Consider the following 22,951-nt stretch of genomic DNA (forward strand, 5'->3'; position numbering starts at 1 on the left):
TTCTTGATAACGTGTACCTACATAGCTTCACTTTTTCCCTTTCTTTATAACACAGCAGAGGAGAGTTTAGGAGTAGAGCCGCGGGTGAGTCTACATATTTTTACAAGATGAAACAAATGTGTAGAATTAAGTTGTAACAAAAGTATGCAGAAGAAATCAATTTTTTTGAGTAGACATTTAACTAAATTAAAAATTTATTCAAAAGCTACGTTTTATCTTTAAACTCTCTCCTTAACTTATACATGGGGTATCTGTAAAGCATCCTATTTCTTACTTAAAGTTAGTTCTTGACTCATACACAGGTATATAAAGTATTTAATTTAATGAATGAACTGGTTGATATTTTATCAATTGAAATGCACTGTCATATTGAAATTAACAATCCAAATGTTTTACTTGGGACCTAAATTGTCTTTGTTTTACTGTAAAGATCCATTTATATCAGTTTCATGGAGACCAATCATTAACAATTTCGAATATCTACTTTTTCTTTACATAAATTTATCAAATGGTTATATGCAGTTTCAAAATAACCAATTAACTATCAAAATGATAAATATATTCCACAGCAAATGTGTACAAATTAATACTATCCTACATTCAAACTGTTGAAGTAAAAATACTACAGGGAAGCTTCCAAACTGCTTTAATTACCAATATCACATCTAAAGACTGCACTTTGAAACTTCAATAATGCATTTCATATAAATCAGAGAAGTTTAATTTTGAGTTTACTTACTGATCATGTATATTTTATTACAAGAGTTTCAGCTTTTACAGTAAGATCTGTATTTGGAACAGGTACGATGTTTCGATTACTGGTACTTGAGAATGACTGCACCAGTTATCGAAACATTGTACCTGTTCTAAATACAAATCTCACTTACTGTAAAAGCTGTAGCTTGTAATAAAATAAAACAGAGGAAGAATACTTTAAAATATGTATGAGTTTATAACATTTTTCCAATGAGTATTTCTACCTGCATAACATTCAACACCTTTTAATATTACTGCATATTATTTGTTGGATTTCATTTCTCTCTCTGCAACTGTTCAAATATTTACACATTTATTCCTTTTCAAAGCTGTCTGCACCTACTATGTTTACCCCTCTGATTACTTATATCTGTTATCTTACATTAATCCATTAAAACAAGGCTAATATAATTTCACAAATCTAAAACGTTTTTTTCTTTTCCATTCTCTGGAAAATAGTAATAACTATGCCTTCCAAATAACATACTAACATATTTCAATTATTAACACAAAATTTGTACACATCTATCCTTTATCACTGTTTTAATTGCTTATAAACATTCAACTATAAAGTTTAAACTCACAATAAAATTTTTATGAAAAAGTTGAATATGAGATAAAGAAAAATGCCATACATGGTAATGTTACCAAACTTATGGAAAAATATACATTACAGGCCTTGATATATTACTGTCACTTCCAATACTAAAACAACAGTACTAATAATTTCTACTAATTCATAATCTCAGTATAGCATTTCAAATACATTGTTTCCTGTGAATAGTTTCAGTCAAAAAACAATAAACATTCACTGGCCCTATTACACAAACTGATCATATTTAAAGATATTACATTACAGCTGCTTATAAATTCTAAGAATTTGCTCTTAACATGTTCAATATCAATTTTCAGTGTATTAATAATATTTCAATAAACTACACTTGTTGAAGGCAGCAACTTAATTCCCTGCAACATCCAAGTCTTAACTAACAGAATTGGAAATAGTTAGGGGGTATTTATCTAAATGGTTATAATGTTAAATATGGAGATCAATGTAACTATTAATGAAAAGCAGTGAGAATCTCAATTTCCCTGGTGGATGTCTAAAATGTTCTCTGTTTCTGTTTTATAGGCTTAAGACATTACTACACCATATCACTTCAAGTTTAATGAACCTAAGGCACTGATTCTCCCTTAAACATATGCAGAAATCATCTCACACTTAAATAAAATAATTTTTATGCTGAGTTAGTACATATAACAGCCACTTTTATATATATATAAAGCATGTTTTAAAATCAGGATATAATGTATCATTTAACTTTCTCTGATATTAGAAATATGTTTATTGACAACAAATTCAGATACTGTTATTATGATTTTGGTTTAGAGATTGTGTAATATAACTTATGAATGGGACATTCAGATCTATAAAACACAGTTCGGTAGAAAATCTATAAAAATTCTCTCGGAAGGTTCACCTCAGGTAAGAAAAACTGTGTGATCAGCAAGTTCAATTATACAAAAATCAGAAGAATCATACAACGTTACAGTTTAAACATAGAATAAACAATAATCATTAACACAGTTTGTGTAATTTAGTTGCTATTGTTCTGTTATTACTGTTTAGAAGCATATTTCTTATGCCAGCACCAAACTACATACAAGAATAGTTAATACTGATAGGCTGAATTTCATGTTTTGAATAGAATTACAAGTTCTTGACTAAGAAACAATTAAAAAATGAGGTGTATCTTTTATGGTCTCTAAAATAAAATTCATAAAACAACGACTTTCCATTTGGATACTAAAATACTGCATTCCATTTCCAGTATTACATCAAAATCACACTATTTTTATGACCCAAAAATGTGGAGGGAAAACCCTCCTCAAAATGTCTTATAACTTCAAGGTAATAACTACATTTAGACTGACAGGCACTGAATAAAAGTTAATCAAAAACGATCTTAAATTCATACTAAATAAGATTTAGAGAGACAAATAATATTAGAGGAGATAGTACTTACAAAATATCAGTTAAAATCCTACTATCAAAGACAGACTATATCATCGAATCCTATCGTTTAGTCACACTTGGCGTCTTCAAACAAACAGACGCAATGCGCAGGTTAGTTCAATACACATATACATAACAAGTATGAGTCATGCGAATGCCGTCAACGTGCTAAATTCAGCGTTGCAGTCCATGTTTTCTGTGTATATTGGATGCTCCTCCCTTGTGATTGCTCGAAATAGAAATGAAACTTTTAACCGAAAACAAAACCAATTACAAAAACTGTTTTCGATCGGTTACTTATGCAAAAGAACAAAAGACTAAAAGTTCAAGTTATTTTTTAAAACGTAACTGTCATAATACAATTCAAGTTTTTGATGAAACAGTAATAAGCTGATTGATTACTTTCTTGGATAAGCGTCAAATGTATATAATTTAAGAAATTGCTCACATTTTTAAACTTCATATCTTTTTAATCTTGGAAGTCGTAAATGTAATTATTTGCAAAACGGTTGGATCTTTTCCGTTTGGTGCCCACCAACATATCATTTTAAAAATAACACCATTAATGCGATAAAGTAAAATAATTAACATTATATAATATTTATTTAGCGAATTCTGCGATATTAAACAATATTTTAAAAATAAATATTCATCTTTGTTTCTATTTATCCACATAAATTCACAAAGATAAGATTTGGCGATTAGTTCCGCATTGACGCTTATTAATGTTTGTGGGTCACAAATGGAAAAGATCCAAACGGTTTTGTATCTAAATAAGTGGGTGTTTAAGGCAATAATAACTTAAACTACGTCCTTAGCATTTTAAAGTAAAAACTTACACACTGACTGTTGCTTCATATAAAAACACTACTGACAAATGTTTGATTTAATTAATACGTGGAAATTTAATCAAATGATGAATATTTTAGAAAATATTTCCTACTTATAAACTCTTACTTATCGGTCGATGGCTAAATTACCTCCATTCCAAAAATCTGAACTACTTAATTGAAATGCCATCATATATGTAAAATTTCCAAATTAGGTTTAGATCACCTTACATGAAATTATCGTAAAAAACAGAGAATCATTCAATATGTTTTAACGAATAAATAACCTTAACGTTTCTTCCAATAAAATAAAATCATCCAGGTTTGTACATTAAGCAATACTGCGTGCATAACAAATAATACTTTCAAAAAACATTTAAATACTTTACAATTTGAAGGCAATTTATTCCTATTGAGGATAAATCCCCCCCCCCCCAAGACTAAATCGCAGCAGTTGCGGCTCCAATAAACGATATACTTAAGATTGGCTTTTTGTGACATTTTGTCTGACAATTATACTAACTGTAGGGAATGAATGTTCGTTCTAAACAACAATATGCATTAATTTTATTGGCACATTCTAAATTTCGTATAATACACTACGTCGATTCCATTATATACAAGGATTAGAAGATATCAGCGCACGATAAAAATGAAAATATATCAAGATCGTTTAGGTTGAATGTGTTACTTTCTGAACCTTCACAATATACATCTTCAATAAAGTAAGAATATAAATGGACATGAATATTGTAAAACTAATAAAATATAATGGCTATGTTATTATAATTTACATCAGTGTGATCAATGTAAAAAAACCCTCTCCCTCGAACCATGGTATTCAAATATTACAAAACTCCATGCTTTGGAAGAACTTCACGTGAAAGAGTTACTTAAATCCCTGTATTAACGAACAGTAATTTAAGCTAAGGAAATGATCGTGCTTTAGGCAATTTGTGACTTCCTTTTCGCCACAGTTTTTGTTTGAATCACGCTTTTACTGTGTATTATGTTTTCGTATATCATTGGAATATATAAACCAATGCAACGTCGCAAACACCTACTGCAGACCTTGTGATACCAGCAATTTTAGACAGTACGGAAGGATGGGCTCTGTTCATTCGCGATACAAACCTTATTACTAACATCACAATTGGTAAGATTAATACATAATTTGCGTCATACTGGAGAAAAAAAAGTTTACTGAAAGTTACACTTTTATAATTATAGAAATATATAAATCTAAAGAAAATATGTTGTTTTTTGCTCATCTCACAATTTCCAAAAATACACAAGAGATGCGGTGTAATTTTGACGAGAATACAATAAACGCAAGGTCTTGCTTTGAGACTACACTTTATTTATAAATTCATATAAAAGAACAAATTCGAGCAAGCTAGGTCATAGCACTACAAGAATATGTTTAACAGAAGGAAGAACTATACCAATCGCCATAAACGCTGACGCACAAGCTATGACATTCACGTGCCCTCAACAGCAATTGGACTAGAAGCTTGCATACGGTTTCCATAGTAACAAGGTTTTTCCACAACCGAAAGCCGCCTTAACTACAGGTTCCTTCGAAGGAAAGGTGCGATATTTATGAAACAATTCCTGAAGAAAATAATAGTTCAGACTAGTATTCAGTCTATCGTATGTCTATTTTTCAATATAATTCATGTTTTGACTTGTATTACAAACATCAGGAAATAATTCAGCGTTTCGCTACTCCATTCTTCAAAATCAATGAATACAGAATAGGATAAACTTGCCAAAAATACAAATTTATGACTATTTATCTTATTAAATTAGAAATATATAACCAACATGAACAATCATCCTTGCATAGTGGTAGTAATATATGTACTTATGCTCATTTATGAAAGGCACCGAAACCAGGCGCGTGTGAATTATATACTTACCAAATGCCTATTTAATAAATCAGTTACATGAAAATTACCACATACTTAATTATAATAAATTTAGAGCTTTCTCCTTGAGTTCATGGTATAATGTCTGCGAAACGTAGCTAGAACTGATAATGACACGTGGTATAATGTACACGAAATTAATCAAATTGCAAACAATTTTTCACAGATTTAACTTTGGTTACTGAAGAAATAACGTACGCGTAACACTAACATGAAACACTGTATTCCGCAGAAGCATGTCAGAACACCTAACGATACTTGTAAAATAGTAGTTGTATGAACACTAGTCAGTCGGATATTGTATATCATGATACACAGCCATAAGATAACCCGCCAAATTCAGTCTCACCAATTCACAACTAAAAAACTTGCCTTTCACTATAGAGCGTGTTCTCAAGGTCATTTTATAATGATTTATGAAAATCGCTGTATCTTTCTAGATATAAATATATGATAACAACATTTATTTTATGAACAATAACCGAAGTTCTTTATGTATAAAAATAGCATATTCCAGTTAATTGTACACAATAGTATGGAACAAATATTACAAGATGAAAAGTACAGAGAAAGAGTTTTGATAAACAAAATTCTTCAGAGCTATTCCAAGAGTAAATTCAGTAAAAAGTGCATATTTAACAATGATACAAGTCATCCCTCTAAAATGGTACAGGTACTCATTTCATACTTTTAAACTATTCTCGATTACAACTCGTAAAACAAAACGAACTGTACAGAAAACACCGATATGGTAGTTTCTAATAAGCAGTTACTGGGTTCAAATAGTTACGGCGTTTTTAAGAAATCACGTGTCAAAATTATATGCATAACATATTCACAAGTCAGAGATATTCTACATATTAAGCTTAAATTATTTGTCTGCTAACAATTCAATATTACGGTATTATTTGGAGTTTTAGGGTGATATTTTTAATAGTGAAATTAAAGTGTACTAATTTTTATTGCAAATTAAGACTTCCAACAACCAGAGATGACAACTTTGTTATAGCTTGTGCAGTTTCAATTTTTTAAATAACTGGAAACTGACGTTAACGTTTTTATTTCACAATCTTTCCATAAAATGAGCTAAAGATAATAATAACAATAAAAAATGTGTTTATGCACACACACGACTACTTTAAAACATACACAATCAAGTTTATATCATATCTTTTGAACTGTTCACTGTATATAAGTAGTACTCATGCTTATGGAACAAGTAAGATCACTCGTCTTGCTCCTGATCTTACCTAGTCTTCGATCCTTAGTGGTCGCAATGGCGAAATGATCACCGACTGAGACTGAACTACAGATGTTATCGTGCATCTCTATATCACATCAACAAAAATTATGAAAGAAAAAAAAAGAAGAGTACCAATAAGTCATCTAAATTCATTCATCGAATAAATAAATCCTACCTCTGAAATGACTTGATGCAAATACTATATGCTGCAGTGCCTGTTTTTTGCTGGACAGGGCAGCGGTTTAGGGCGTGGGCATCCCGCACTGGACTACAATAGTATTTTTAATCATTCACGCATGTAGCGCCATCTAGTGTGAAGTGGAGAGAAATTACTCCACAGCAACACTGAGCGAAATTCAAACTTTGGTCAATAAATTTTCTTAGACCTTTTATTATTTTTTGAAAATGTAATCATACAAATTGGGGTAATGGTATAACAAAATCTGAAACTTACTATAAACTCAATATACTAGGTAAGGACCACCAAAACTAATGATTATTTTGTCATATCTGGAAGCTACTTTCTCCCTTTGTATAAACTAGCTGTATTTTTGCATGTAGACGTGAAGTTTGTCCCACCATAGGTAACAACGAGTTCACATCCATAAACACGAGAACAATGCACTTCGTTAAAACGGATATTCATGGAATGATGTTGTTAAGTGGATATTACAACTGTTTGAAATTCAAAGGTGAAGTAGTATGAAACTCATTTCACCCAGTGATTACTGACAAGTTTTGGTTCTACACCCCCCCCCTCATAACAGTTAACTAATGTTGTTTTTTTTTACTTATCACCCACAGATATGTTACGTGAAACAAACAAATGGCAAAAACACATGTGATAATAGGAGGATTAAAGGTTGACAAGAGATTTATCAAGATAACTTAATCTGGAAAACACGATAAGGACAAAAATAATTACTTAATGTAACTTATGATACGTTATTACGTACAAATGGTAACCCGCCAAAATATAAAATTATTTTACAAACTAAGTAAATTCGAGTAAGAAAAATATACACACACACATGGAATGAAGTAGTCAGGTCAAGAATACCAGCCAGTAAAAATTGTATCAAGCCATTTGTTTCTATAAGCTAACCTCGTTTACAGAAATACATCTTTATTCCGTCAAGTAATGAATGCTTTTGCGATAATGTAAAGTGCTAGGCACTGAAAGGTAAACCAAGCTGCTTTCTATCTCCCCCAGAGCTATCTGAAATGTTGTGTTCTGAAGTATGAAAAGTTGTCATGGTAACAACTGTAACAAATGTTAAGTGGAATGTACCAATGCATACATCACATATTACTTCTAACTTACTGAAAATAAACTGTATTATAGATATATATCATTATTTCGTAAGACCACAGCCCCCCTACCATTGAGCTCAGTCTTATTATTTTAAACATTAATATTTATTTAAGTAGTTAGAAATGACGTTGGGAACAATAACAGCAGAACCTAAAACAAGTTACTGTAACCATGGTAACAATTATGAAAACAATATAAACCACAAATAACTGCCAAGTATAAACAATAAAGTCCAATGTCACTGCAATACTCTAAAATATTTCTGTATTTTTACAACTCATAAAAATAGAAGAAGCTATACAACTCAAATCTTTTCAGTAATAATAAATGTACAAAATACCTGTTATTGCTATAAAATAAAATAGACACTTCAAACTCAGGTCCACTCTTAATATTACCTGGGCAAAATAACAGCAAAATAAAAATACAGCTATATGTCATAATATACAAATATTTCTAAAAAGCAAATCTGACATGTTAAGACCACAATATAGATAATAATATAATGATAAAACTGAATCAAGTAAAATTCATCCAAGCTGTTCTAATATTCAAGTTCTCTTTTCCTACAAATCTCTCACTGGTGGTCTATTCAGCCCTAACAATTTTGAGCAGTTGAATAGTCATCTCTATATAGTTCCAATTTTTATAACTGAACATCATTCTAGATACCAATTTCTGCACTCTTTCCAACATAAGTATGATTCTTGGAGGATGGAGACCTAAAATTTATAAACTACTTGAAATATTAGGAAAAGAAAGCACTTTTTAAAAATTGAATAGCATGAAATGATAAGCAAGTAGTGTTTTGAAAAGCAAAAGCCATTTTTATAACTGTTTACCTTACGTCTTTTTCTTACTGACCAGCATAGTATAAAAGCACTTAAGAGTTCAAGTTAAAAATCATCAACATTTGTCAGATATGTTTATTTCATACTTGAAAGATCAAAATTACAGATAATAATGACATCTAAGATTATAAAATCCAATTTGGGAATCTGAAATCACCTATAAACATACTGAAGAATCTGACATTACTATTTAAAAAAATTATAATAAAAATATAAATAAAAAATACATGGCCTACATTAGCTTGCAGTGGTCATTACTGCAACTGGTAAAATAAAGAAATATTTGAATTAATATGAATAAAATTGAAACTACCTGGATATATAAACTGGAACTTTCTGGAAAACATTAAAATAAATGAAATTTTAAAACAAAAGGAAGTATTTGAAATATTGTTTCAAAATAGTATTCCAGACAAAACTTTATACATTTCACAGCATAAAGAGTGAGAGAAAAATTACATCAAATTACATAAAAATTTAAAAAGCCAAACTAGAATCTATGTAGTAATATGGTTAGGTTCCATGCAATTTCACTAAGTATTTCCAATGTCATAAGAAAAATGCAAGGAATATCACCGATGTTTCTGAAAACAGTTTCTACTCACAGTTCATAGGGAAGAGTAATTTATTTTTTCACAGGTCAACACTTTGTGGGGGTTGGTTGATGACAAACCTTGTTATTTCTCAAATGAAAACAAGAGTGAATCCTCAACAGCCACAGCACTTGAAATTATTTTAGTCATGAGACCTTTTTTTCTTCTTTTTATTAGCAATATTTTTGGGTGCCAGCAATACCAAGCATGGGGCACATGCATACCCAATTCAATTTTATTACTCATCAGGATCTCTATCAGCCTACCCTCAAACTGAAATTATTTTCAACTTTGAACAAATGGGGTGGGGGCACTAAGTTGAAATAACCTGAGGCAGAGTAACAATGGACTGTGCCAAGTTCTCTAGACATACATAACAAGACCATTTTTTATATCACCTATGAAACTTACCAATTGAGTTACTGTGAAGTGCATGTCAACTTCTGTAAGTTTTAACTTGTTCAGTGACCAAAATAATGAGTTCCTGTTATGCATTTCCAGTTTGTTGGTTATTTCATATGATATACAAGGTTTAATCTTTTTCAAGTTTTGTGACTTACAGATATTGATCATACATTTTATTTAAGTGGTGAATATGTTATAAAAGTCCGATTCAAGTGGAAACAGCATCTTTCTTAGAAAATAAAGTAGTGAAACAATTTAATTGCCTCGATCGTTGAAGTGTTTAATTTTCATGTCATTTCTAATATAATCAAAGATACCAAACATCTTAAATTTAGAGACAAGTTCCAGTTAATAAAAATTCTAGAAATCAATTCCTTGCTTGGGTAATATATTTTTCATTGCCAATATTCACAAGCTAAATCTATCTGGTTGTTTTTCAAGTCCTGGGCACACGAAATAATGTTATGTACCTAAAGAGGTATGTTCATGAAATCATGTAAAATGAAAATTTAAATATTTTACCAAACCAATGATACAAGTACTTTATAAGATATAGTTCTTCAAGATTATCAGTTTCGTAAATTTGAAGAATCGTCTAATAAAAGAAAAAAATTTAAATATTCAAAACTCTTAGGCTATGAATGCAGTTAACTCAGGAAAAAATTTTGTAGCTTTTTGTTCATTCCTAATCTCTTGTCTAGTAGTACTTTATATCAGTTACCCCACTAAAGTTATTCATGGAAGTACTATGTACTTCTATACGAATTAGAGAAAAATGTTGTACATTTGCTAGTTGTTAACTGGAATATTTAATACAATTTCATTCAACTTCAATGATTTGTGAAAATTTCATAAATTCGGTTATAAAAAAACAAACTTGCTTCACATACATTTCTCTGAACAATATGCATTTAATGAATACATTTTATGGTATTTTGAACCTGAACTGCACTTTGTGCAATATATGGGCTACTAGTGATCAGATGGAAGGAGAACCTATGAATAACACCCATCGCCTACACTGCTATTCTTAACCCAAATAGCAGAAATGACTGCTACAGTTATAACACCATATTTGAAAACTATGTAGCAACAGTACATAATGGCTCAAAACATGGACTTCTTGTTCACAGATTGGTATGCTTACCACTAGACCATGCCCAACCCAATATATATTTCAAGAATGTTTGTCCAGTTATGGTTTCTCATGTTCAAACAGAGATTTTTAATTGACATTATGTTTTTGATGTCCTCATGTGAAACAAATTGCTTGTGTATATACAATGATGAGAAAATATTTAATGGTCTAGACATTATATCAGTGAAGTTGCTGAGGTTGGTGCATAGTAAATTAAATAACATTAAAAACATTACTGCATCAATTTCATGAACTAAAGTAACATACCCTATTGCAGGGTCCATCCAAGGCAACATGCAAAAAATGTAAACCTGACATTTTGTTTTATGTTATTTTAATATACTTACCAAAAACGATAAGGAATGATATCATATAAAATTACCAGTACAAATAACAAGAATAATTATTAAATTTGAAGCACAGCAAGGGGTTTGTATTTGTTATAATTATGGTGATATTTGTTTATTATGAAAAGAAAAAAGTCACCTGCTCATTACAGAATTTACAGAAATGTATAAAACAACAAAGCAGAATTAAGTAAAATTTGGTAGAAAGCATACCAATTACTACTACACTAGTTAGAACCTTATTTTCCAGTAAATATCAACAGTTAGCTTGTATTTTCCTTTCCCCATACAGTTTATTCCGGTTTAAAAATTACTATTAAACACATTTGCATTGTCACAAGATTATCATCAATGTTCAAAGAAATCACAGTGGACAAGAATTTTTTCTTAAACTTTGCATTGGAATCTACTAGAACTTAAAATGATGGAAAAAAAAAAGGATATGACAAGACTTAAACCCAGTCTATCCAGTTCAAAACATCAAAGCATGTGCCACTAAGGCAACTGTTTCTCAGTCTGTTTAAATTATCTAAAATAGGTTTCTGGGATTTATTTATAGAAACTTAGGAGTTGGGAGTTAATCACATTGCAAAAAACTGACAATACTTCATTTGGTGCAATGCATTCAGTTTTGGCTTTCCTTATTACATAAAATATGATTTGTTTGAAGACATTTAGATACCAACTATCACAATATTCAAGGACTGAAATATGATCAAGTTATGAAGACTCAAAGATTTGAACCTATTTTCTCTAAAATATTTAAAAACAAGGCCATCTTTAAAATCATTAACTCTCCTCACCAGAGGGATGTCACTGATATCCCCAACTTTTTTCCTACTCTCAGCAGAATTACTTAACGATATTATACGAATTTTAGTTCAAACTTATTTAACCGTTTCTAGTTTCTGCTTTAAAAAATTCAGATAATTTGATCTAGATTTTTAATAGTTATTGTTTTTATACTGGGAAAACCCCAAAACATCTCCATGACATATTGTTTAAAAAACTAAAAATAGTTTTCTTTCTTAGAATTTATTTTTACCTTTGTTAATTTATTTTGCCAATTGCAGTAGTCACCATTTCACCTGACAAAAACTGGCAAAGATTTATCAATTTATATCCAGTAAATACAGTTTATTTCAAATAAAATATTTTATTATAAGTTACAGCTCTTACAGTAAGGAAGAATATTTCTAAAACAGGTGTACTTAATGACTGCACCAGTAATTGAAACATTGTATCTTTTTTAAAAATATTCTTCCTTATTGTAAAAGCTGTAACTTGTAATAAAATAACACTTATAGTCAGTAAGTAAACTCAAAATAAAACTATTAATAAGTTCTTTATGAATTAATTGACATACAATAAATAAGGGCTTCAGCCTTCAGAATATTTTGCAATCACCCACCATACTTTATAAATGCAATTAAGCTTACCTGTGTTATCATGGTTGTAACTTTCAACCATGTGTGATTTTAAACAAGATTTTGGGGGTGGTGGGGAACATAAAGTAATTATTAAACAAATTCTCACATCTGTGGTTTGATCTGTTTTGAACTTCATTACAAATTCAGGGAATGCTATTATCTCAAGAAACCACAAATTACTGCTCAGAGCACTTTATTTACTCTATATTACGAGTGTAACGATTTATCTAATATCAATGCATTATGACCTTTTATAAAACAATCCAATATGCAATTTATAAGTTATGAGTTGAAGTAGAGTAAGAAACATGTTAAATTATGTAATCTGTCAATCATGAAAGAAAAGGCTTAGTTCCATATATAGAGTTGGGCAATTAACTCAGTTATCTCACTACCCATGAACATCAATTACATTCACTACATTCGACTGATAATTCTTATGCATGGTTTTAATAAAATCAGTTGACAACTACAAAGTTTTAAAATTATACAATTTGAAATTAAATGTTTCAGTGGAAAAATGTTCCTCCTGAAGATTGTGGAACATTTTTCACCAAAACAAGTAGTTTTTAATTGTATATTTTAAAATATTGGAGTCATCAACTGATCTTATCAATTACATCAATTAGTGTCGTGTAATTACAATTGATGTCAGAAAATAATTGTCTAATGTTTCCGATTATTCCAACAGTCCGGTTATAATTATGGTTAACCCAATGTATACGGGTTTGGTCAGTTTGACCAACCATCGTGTAACCTTAAAACTATGCATACTGTAGATCTGATTGTACTAAGGTTATTTTTATGTAATTTGGCAAGCTCTGATACACATTTCAAGTCTGTTGTATACAAAAATTAAGATTGTTTAACAAAGTATTTTCTACTCAAGACCTGTGTGAATTTTCAAATCAGTCTCAGTGAATGGTAATTTTAATGCTAAGAATAAAAGTAATTCTTTTCAGCCTAGTTTTCACAATACATTTGCAGAACCTCTAGAACCTCCCAAATATCAAATGTTTTTTGTTTTTTTTTCAGTAGGACTTGTTTTCTCTACCCTAACACAAATTGTAATAAAATCATCAATATATATTGGAAAGAAAATTTACAAAATATGAAATAAAATCAATACAGGTTGATGTTCCCAAATCCGACAACCAACTATTCTGGTGAACACTATTAACTTGGAGAAATTTCTTATACTTCCAACTTGAAATCACTGTAAAACTACACTAAAAATTACTGTAGAAATAGAAAGTACAAACAAGTAAAAATTTCTTTTAGGATTAATTTTAGATTAATTACCAGCATGGCTGCTTTGTTTGGGGTAGGTGTGGTGAGTTGATGCAATACATGCAGTCTCATTTCAAATCGACCATTTAGTTGTGCAGCCCCCTCTCTCAATGTTAACTTGAATTTTTACCCCTTTGTTCATTGCTGACATGTCCATAAGACACGTAAATAACATTTATGTATGTATTTCATGCTTTATTTATATCATCTGTACAAACCAGGCTGAACAACCCCAAAAGAAGAAAATTCTAAAATCCAACATGGTTCAGGTCCCAAGCATTCCAGATTTGGGATCAGGCACCTGTAATACCTTTATTTTTCAGAATTAACGCAGAATGTAACAGACAAATATCTGCCACACGACCCTCAGTTTCTAACCTTTTAACACGCTTTCTTTGAAGTTTATAGTTCTATGACAGATTTTGGACTCTATCATGAAAAGCAATAAATCACAGTGAACAGATTATTACATCATGTATTGAAAAAAGATGATCTAGGCCTAGCCTTGTATTACAAAGTAAATGCAATTCACTCAGGTTGACTATGAAGGTATGATGTAATGTTGTCCTATTTTCGTTGTAATACTGGCATATACTTTGATTATAACTTAAGGTGCACATTAAAGGGCCTGAAGCTTGTTTTTTTAACTGTCTATAATTCATAAATTTAAAGTCAGATTGACAAAAAAACTGAAAATTTGTCACATCTGATAAGTTTATGATTGATTTTAATCAAACGTACACGGCAAATTACACTCATCCATCAAGTTTTACTTTTTTTATGACTTATTTCACAATTGTTAAAGCTTTTACAAACTTGTCCTTATCTCACCTAACATCTTTTTTTATTGTTTTCTTTTTTGAAATAATAAAAACGTTTTTATTTAAATCCTTACACAGATATAAAGAGCATTGTGATTCAAAGACAAGAGCCAGAATTACAGATTAAAGCCAGAAATAAGTAACATCCTTCATAAGCTGCCCAGTTCAATGTGTATGGAACATCACATCACCATCAGTGAGCCATTACAGAGGCAATTATATCTGACCTTATTATTGACTGTGGGATGCCACTATCAATTATTGAACATGATAGTTTTTTTGTCATTTCATTGGGTATTTTAGATAGCAAGTATGAACTAATTAGTAGAGGAAGTGTATCATCCCACATTAGTGACATGGTTACAAAACCTCATCAAGAACCAACTATAAGAAACATCTTGGGTTTCTTCCACTGTAGACAGACAGATGAGAAATTTCCTTGGTGGGACTACATATGCAACTGAAATAAAGAAATTGCCATCAATCTGAGGTCGTATCTGTGAGGCTGTAGGAGATTCACAGGTTCTCATACACATGAGAAAATCAGCAAGGCATTTGAAGCCATCTGTGACAAATATGTAATGAAGAACAAACTAGATTACTTTATATGTGAAAATGCATCAAACATGAAGAAAGCATTCACTGTGTGCTTCCATAGAACCAATGATGCTGCTGTAGGATCTACTAGTGCTGATGACAGTTTATGAAAAGAGCTCTAGGAAGAAGACCAGCAAGATGTAGTATGGTACTAACGAAGAACTGCTGGAAGCAGTGCCTGCAACATTTTACACACACCCTGCAAATGGTGGCATTAGATGGACTGAAGGAAACTAGAGCAATCAATCTCTTCACGAGTAAAGCTTCAAAACTGTGCACCTTACTGCATTCCAGTTGCTCCTTCAAAGAAGCCTTTGAAAAGGTGTTTGGGCCTAACAAATGGATTACTGGCCATAACTACACCAGATGGAACTCAACCCTAAGATAGGTTAAAGCTACAGTATGTCTCGACCATCATGCAATCTCCTGGAAGAACAAGCACATAAAGATAGCTTTCAGCGGCAGAGAACGGAGCCAGTTGCAAGAACTAGTTACCATTTTCGAACTCTTCCCTGAAGCAACCAATCTGATGCAAAGAGAGCATGTTGCCAACACAAGGCCTGTCCTCCCCTATGTGTTGTCATTAAACCATCATCTGCATGATATGTTAGTCAATGTTCAGTACCTGAATAGCCTAATCAGAGCCTCAAAGAATCACTGTGAAAAAGATTCCAAGAAATCTTTGTCACTACACAAATGATGGAATCATCACAGGAAAGTTTCTATCTACCATTTGGTGATCCCATTTATCTCTTGTCAGCAATACTTGATCCAGCATTCTGCATGATGTGGATCGAACACGATGTATTGGCATCAAAAGAGGTGAAGGATAAGGTCAAGAAACTTGGTGTGGTCTAATTTTAGGGGAGCAAATCTATTTTGAAAAAACGAATGCAGAAGATAAGATGCCTAAAATCCCTGTAAAAAATGAAGGGTGTGGCTCCAACTGTATTTTAAAAATATATAATATAAATCGAATGACAATTAATATTAGCTGTTTTGTACACACTATAAATGTTACCTGAACTGATTCGATGAAACTAAACTTGAGAATTATCAAATTTGACTCACCAATATTTTCAGACCATGCACTATCAGCACTACATGTATGTTTTCTTATGTATAATCCACTAAATGCCAGCCTGCTGTTTATAACCATTTCAGTGATGATGATTCACATTCATTGAATTTAACCATCATTAGATCAGGTCAGGTTAGAAATAATATATGCATGACAATATAACTTAAACTTGTTTTACATTGGATTTTCTTTCAAATATTCATTATATAGATTTGATCATGTCCCAGGCCAGCAAAGTACTAGAAGAAAATGACATCAGTAGCAAGGAGAAAGACGTTCACTCCAGAAGATCCCTCAGTTTTTTTGCAAAGTAGAAAAGGAGCAAACACTGGGGGTGGGGCTTCTACGACATCTGTATCTTCCCAGCTCAATAGATACTTTGAGATGTGCCAGGAATTTCATGAAAGCAGTCGCAATGCATTTCTTCACTTCTGGTTGGTCAACAAGAACAACCTCTCTAGGCTGTTTCCTTTTCTATAAGAGTACTGGCTGTTTCCACTTCTAGTTGCCTCATTGAACAAGTGTTCAGCCATGGAGGCATCATTATGTGCCCTCAGAGAGGTAAGCTTAGTGACAAAATGCTGTCTCAGCTGATATTTCTAAAGTCTAACATTTTGTATGTACAAGTTATATACTCTGATTGCCTTCTTCTAATTAGTGATGCCACACACTTTAATGCAGATATTAAGCACACTGCTTGGAGACCTTATAGTATGGCTGGTCCAAAATAAAAAATAGTTCATACTTCCTTTACCGACCTGTGTGACAATTGGATTTCCACGGCTATAGACTGTTGCATATGAGGCACAAATAGTGTACCACCAGTTTGTCTTGGCACAACATCAGATTCAAATGATATCCAGCTTATTTCATTTATGTATACTGGAAAAGATCCCCAAACACACTGTTACAAAGCTCGTGCAGAAACAAACTGAGGGTCCATTATTTTGGCCTCCATAACCAACTAACAAAAAAGCACAGTGCACTTTTTCCCTTAGAGATCATTTGGTTAGTCCACAAACACATTTTATCATTATGACTTGATTTCGGGCTTGCAGGAAATGACTTGTAACTTGACTTGCGACTTGGCTTTAATGACTTGCAAAAAATAATGTTTTTAAGAGAAGTCCCTGTTTTAATAACTATTTATTGTGTAATAATTTTATTGTATTCCTTTTAATTGTAAAAAATACAAAAACTTGTTGTCAACTCTGATTATAACATGCTCTTTCTGTTGGTTATAAATAAACATGTTCCTAACAGTATATGCGAGTTGGTAACTGGTAGGAAATGCATGAAAAGACAGAAGGTGCTTCTTTGGTGTGTGTGACAAATTATTGATATTTTAGCAAATCAAGAAAATAAAAGGTTAAATTTTATGTTCTATTATGCTAATTTGTGTAATGTGTTTCTAATTGATTAGTCATTATACAAGCTGTATTGCTAATGTTATAAAATTAAATTGGAGATTAGTAACAAGAGATTAAAAATTGAATCTCCTAAATGAAAATCAAAAGTTTATCCAAGCATGAGATTACCCAAAGTGCATGTCACAATCTTTTTTACAAAATGTATACAAAGAACCTTATTATTAATATATGTTGATAAAGTTGGCATTAAAATATAGTTTATAGTCCAAATTCTAATATCATACAAGTTTTAACTTCTTAATTCAAATGGAAATATTTAAATAAATTTTCAATCTTCACTTCTCTGCTATGTACCATGTGATATTCATTCACTCCAAATTGCCCAATTCAGATTTACTTTCCACTCCTATATTATTTTATATCGATTACATACTTATACTTTAGATATCCTTGAGCTAAGATGTAAATCTACAACTTCTATACTTATTACTTTGTGAAAATATAATTCAAAAAGTCAAACTCAAATGCTACACCCCTCCTAGGACATCCATTCTTTCAATTATTTCTAACAAATAGAAAGAGAAGATTCCAGTTTACTTAATAGAACAAGGCTAGTAGCCATTCTGATAACCAGTTTGGAATGTTTTGGCAATCTTTTCTTTGTCTATCAGTATTGAAACTCTGCTTAACCAATCACTAACTTAGTTGGAAAACCTGATAAATCATATTAGTTTTAAGAAAACATATTTTATATTAGTGGCAGTATTTTATATTCTAAATTGCATATTTGAATTTTAAAAATATTTCTGTCACCCCACTAACATAAAAAAAAAAAAAATTGGGTTGGATATATTGATATCCTAGCAAATGGAGAAGTTATGATGCTAAACTTGTATATTTGATCTTGTCATTATCTATAACTTGTGTTTATATTATTAAGGTGCTGTAGAAGCTATACTATACAATTGAATTTATAAAAAACAGAGAAACAATAGTGCACACTTGCCATATGACAACACAAGTAAAAATTGTTTTTTTTTAATATTTCCTTTTTCCCCATTTAAGGAATTAAAACTCGTGTAATATAAAAACTTGAATTATAAACTGTTCTGATGCCATGTTTATTGACATGGCATTACATTTTGAATGAAAAACATTGTTAAATGCACAATGAACTGACACTCTTGAGGATATGATTAATGTCATGAAATTAACTAATTTCAATGTCTGATTATTGTTTTCAGTTATTCCAGCTGTTCAGTAATTAAGCACAAAGCTACACAAAGAGCTATCTGTGTTCAGCCCACTGTAGGTATCGAAATTCAATTTGTAGTTTTAATTTTTTAGTAAATTCATGTGAGAGTAATTAATGAGCCAGATGATCAATTAGCAAATTCCACTAATTGCCCAGTTCTATTTCCATGATCCTATGGTAGTACATGGATGTATGCCATTATGCAATGTGTAACATGGCAGCTACTGCAATTTGAGTTCAAGAACAACTGTGAGAAGTGAGTCTAAATCAAGTGAAACCCAATAATTTAAAAATCAGACCCCCCTTCAGCATTTCATAGATCAGTAGTGTGGAAATATTTTGGATTTCCTATCACTAAAGGAAACAGATCTATGAAACGTTAACAAAACAGAGAAACTGTATTTAGTCAAGTATATTTGATATTTTTTATATTGGCATATTCTTATTTCTAAACAAATGTGCTTTTGTTGAAACAGTTCTGTGTTGATCCAAAAACTTAGTTATTTTCAAGTAATTTAAACAGAAATGTAGAAAGGGTTATTGTATTGTGAGCAGAGTGTACTGTCTCATCCCTACTGGCATAGGTATATAATCTACTTTATCTAATCATATTTCACTGTTGGCTCTAGTTATTTTCAAAGCTAAGCTTCATCACTAATTGTTCAGACCACATCAGGGTTCCCACACTTTAAAAAATACAATAAATACATATATACAACTTGCATGGATTTCAAGAATTATTTCAGTCTTTCTTACCTTTTTATGTGTAAGGTTGGTGATCAATACCTATAGCATTGTATTTAAAACAGCCCTCGATAAATCCTGGACAGCATGATGACTAAAAAGTTCATCGTGGTGCCTAGTATTTTCTTCCATTTCATTCATGTGTAGAGCTGCGATAAATAGAACTCAAATCTAGAACATTTCTGAACTCTTGGAAGCTCAGAACTAATTTTCACATTCTTTGAGTCCTAAATCTAACTTTGTTTCTAGGATTTTAATAGTGGATTCAACACTTTATGTTTTTCAGGAATGAAGGGCTGCTGTTGCACAACATATTAGTTTTGCACCATTTTCTTTTTCTTCTTCCTCTCAATTCAATGGATCAGAGAGGACCAAAGGCAGTTAGTTCAGACAATTCTATCATGTGGCTATAGATATCATGATCGTTAGTATGCACTCGTTGCTGTGAAAGTAAATAAATATATATTTCCTGGTACAAACAGTAGTGTCGTCAGGTTAGACACACCTGATTCCTCAGTTTTTGAGCTGGCTCCTATATCTGAAAATATTTGTCAAGGCCTGATGTAAAATGACAAAATATGAATCAAGTTATGAGTTCTTGCAAGTGTTACCACAATGTGCCATGCTAAATTATATTTATAGCCACAATAAGTGCAAAAGCTTTTGTCATAAATATTACACATTAATTTAAAAAGTATTAATGACATGTATAACGGGCTATAATTTGAGTTTCCCCACAGTGTCTCCAGAAACATTGACAACAGAAGTGGTTTCAACCTACCTATCATAATAGAGGTTATTCTACGAAAAAATTGTTGTTAAATGCAATTAACTTATAACCATCAATATCCTAACACTTTAATCATTATAAGAATAATTTGGAAACTTACCTCAGAAATATCTGTTAAGATCAACTCATTGTGTGCCTAGGTAGCAATTCATGAACACAAGCATAACTTTACTTACCTCTAATTATGGCACAGTCCCTGTTGTACGAAGTTATCTGATTGGATCAAGATGCACACAGGTTGATGGCATACATCATGCAATCCACCAATGATACACAATGTTGCAAATTAAATGATGCCTAGGTGACCAATGAGTAACTGGAATGATGTTGATGAACAAATGAACACAACACTGCAGTTTCTTTGATTTAAAAAACTTTTATTTTTCTGAATTGTATGTAGGTTTCTCAATTTTTTCAAAACATTCCTAAAATACTACAGGAAATTGTTGAATAAAACTTAACATTTTCCTTACCTCAAAATGTATTTTCTTATAACATACATATTCACACAGTTAAGCTATCTTACCTGTGCATCTGTCTTAGAAATTTGCATGTCACTAGCCTGAAGGCAACTCCTACCTGATCTTACGTTACAATCATGTGTCAAAGCCCTCCACCAATAGGCGACACCTCCATGCATTTGTACTCTAGAACATCATTCTTTTATGAGGCAAGGAATATAAAGGTGCACCAGAGGTGGGGAAAATGAGTGGGAATAAGTATGCAGAGGTATCTATTGGAAACACATTTTCAGGTAAGGAAAATGTTAACTTCTGAGACAATACTACACTCCCCCTCACACAGTTAAGCTAGAATCCCATACTGAAGTGTTGAAGATTTGCCTGAATGAGCTCCCTTCAGAAAGCACTTGAAAGAAGCCCATGAAGTGTGACATCCAAATGTAGGGGCACACCTGTAGAAGGTCACATCTCATCCAGGATATACACTTCACCTAAGAAGAAAGGAAAGAAGAAGCAAACGAGTCCCATGTGTGCTCATCTCAACTCTACCATCAGACTATTGTACCAACACCAGCAGCAGAGGAGGGCACAGAAGTCATGCCGTAGAGATTGGTATAGTGTGCATTTACCTCAACTCAACTGAACAGACAACCACAGGAAGAGGGCATGATATAGTGATGCTCACCTCAATTCTACTGAATAGTCACAAGCAGCAGCAGAAGGACAAAAGTGATGTGTTATACAGAAGTCCCTCTTAGATGCGACCAATCTATCTGCCATGATAAAAATCTGACAGGAAGTAGTCATTAAATTGATCAATAACCAGATAAACGACCAAGTTCAAGCTGTGCCAGATGATATTCCCAGGGGTTGAGCATAATGGTTTATGTTCAGTATAGGTAGTCAGATAACATATCAAACTGATACAGTAGCACCCCGCTCACCTCTTTCCATTTTTGGAAATGCTCCATTATATACTTACTTCTATTTATGACATGAACAACCAATCGGAAGCTCAGAATGTCCCCTAGTGGCTTTGTTGGCCATTTTAAAGTTTTAGGGCATCATCTCATTTTTGAAACCAAGATTTCAAGGAAGTGGGTTGTGTCTTTAGTCTGCTCAAAATTTTATATATTCTTAGAACCAAATACAGGTTAGTTACTAAGCTTGATATATTATAGTAGAATTCTATGGTACTGATGTATTAATATATGATTTTTTTAGTTATTCAAAAGTATATATATAAACATCAAAAAAAAATTTTTTTCATATCCTGAACGTGCAAATTTTTTAAAGGCTTAGCACCCTATGTCAAGCAGCAACTGAGTACAAATTTCATAACTAGAAGAGATAATTGTTTGTTTTACTTCTTTAGTTACTGTCCTATATTTTAAGAAAAATAAGTCTAAAAAGTTATTTGTAAAATAGTAACATTGTATATACATATATAATGTACGTATAATTGAAATGTGACTGTATTTTACAAAAATACTAGTCGACTAAAACACAGCCAAGACAAGTTACTTTGTACAAACCAAAGGTTACATTTATATTATTTGATACTGTAACATGAGTGCACGTGAGCTGTGTCGTTGTAACTTCTGTACTGTTAGCCAGGCACAGGTGGTAAGGTCAATATAATAAATATATATATATATATATATATATATATATATTGGTATACTT

At 31.7% G+C, this 22,951-nt stretch overlaps 1 protein-coding gene across 6 annotated transcripts in view; it reads right to left on the reverse strand.

Moving 5' to 3' along the window:
- Window positions 1–22,951, reverse strand: part of LOC106459801 (heterogeneous nuclear ribonucleoprotein K-like) — a 61,134-nt gene that overhangs the window by 35,282 nt on the left and 2,901 nt on the right. Inside the window, exon 1 of one of the 6 annotated variants that reach the window (XM_022386346.1) lies at window positions 6,953–7,005. The exons of 3 other annotated variants lie outside the window; for them this stretch is intronic. The gene's annotated coding sequence lies outside the window, so the exon portion shown is untranslated. Of the gene's footprint in view, window positions 1–2,783; window positions 2,841–6,952; window positions 7,006–22,951 lie in introns of those variants that run through there. 2 more of the 6 variants (XM_022386347.1, XM_022386345.1) reach the window with 2 other exon arrangements.

The sequence above is a fragment of the Limulus polyphemus genome, unplaced genomic scaffold, assembly GCF_000517525.1.
Source record: "Limulus polyphemus unplaced genomic scaffold, Limulus_polyphemus-2.1.2 Scaffold662, whole genome shotgun sequence".
Lineage (NCBI taxonomy): Eukaryota > Metazoa > Arthropoda > Merostomata > Xiphosura > Limulidae > Limulus > Limulus polyphemus.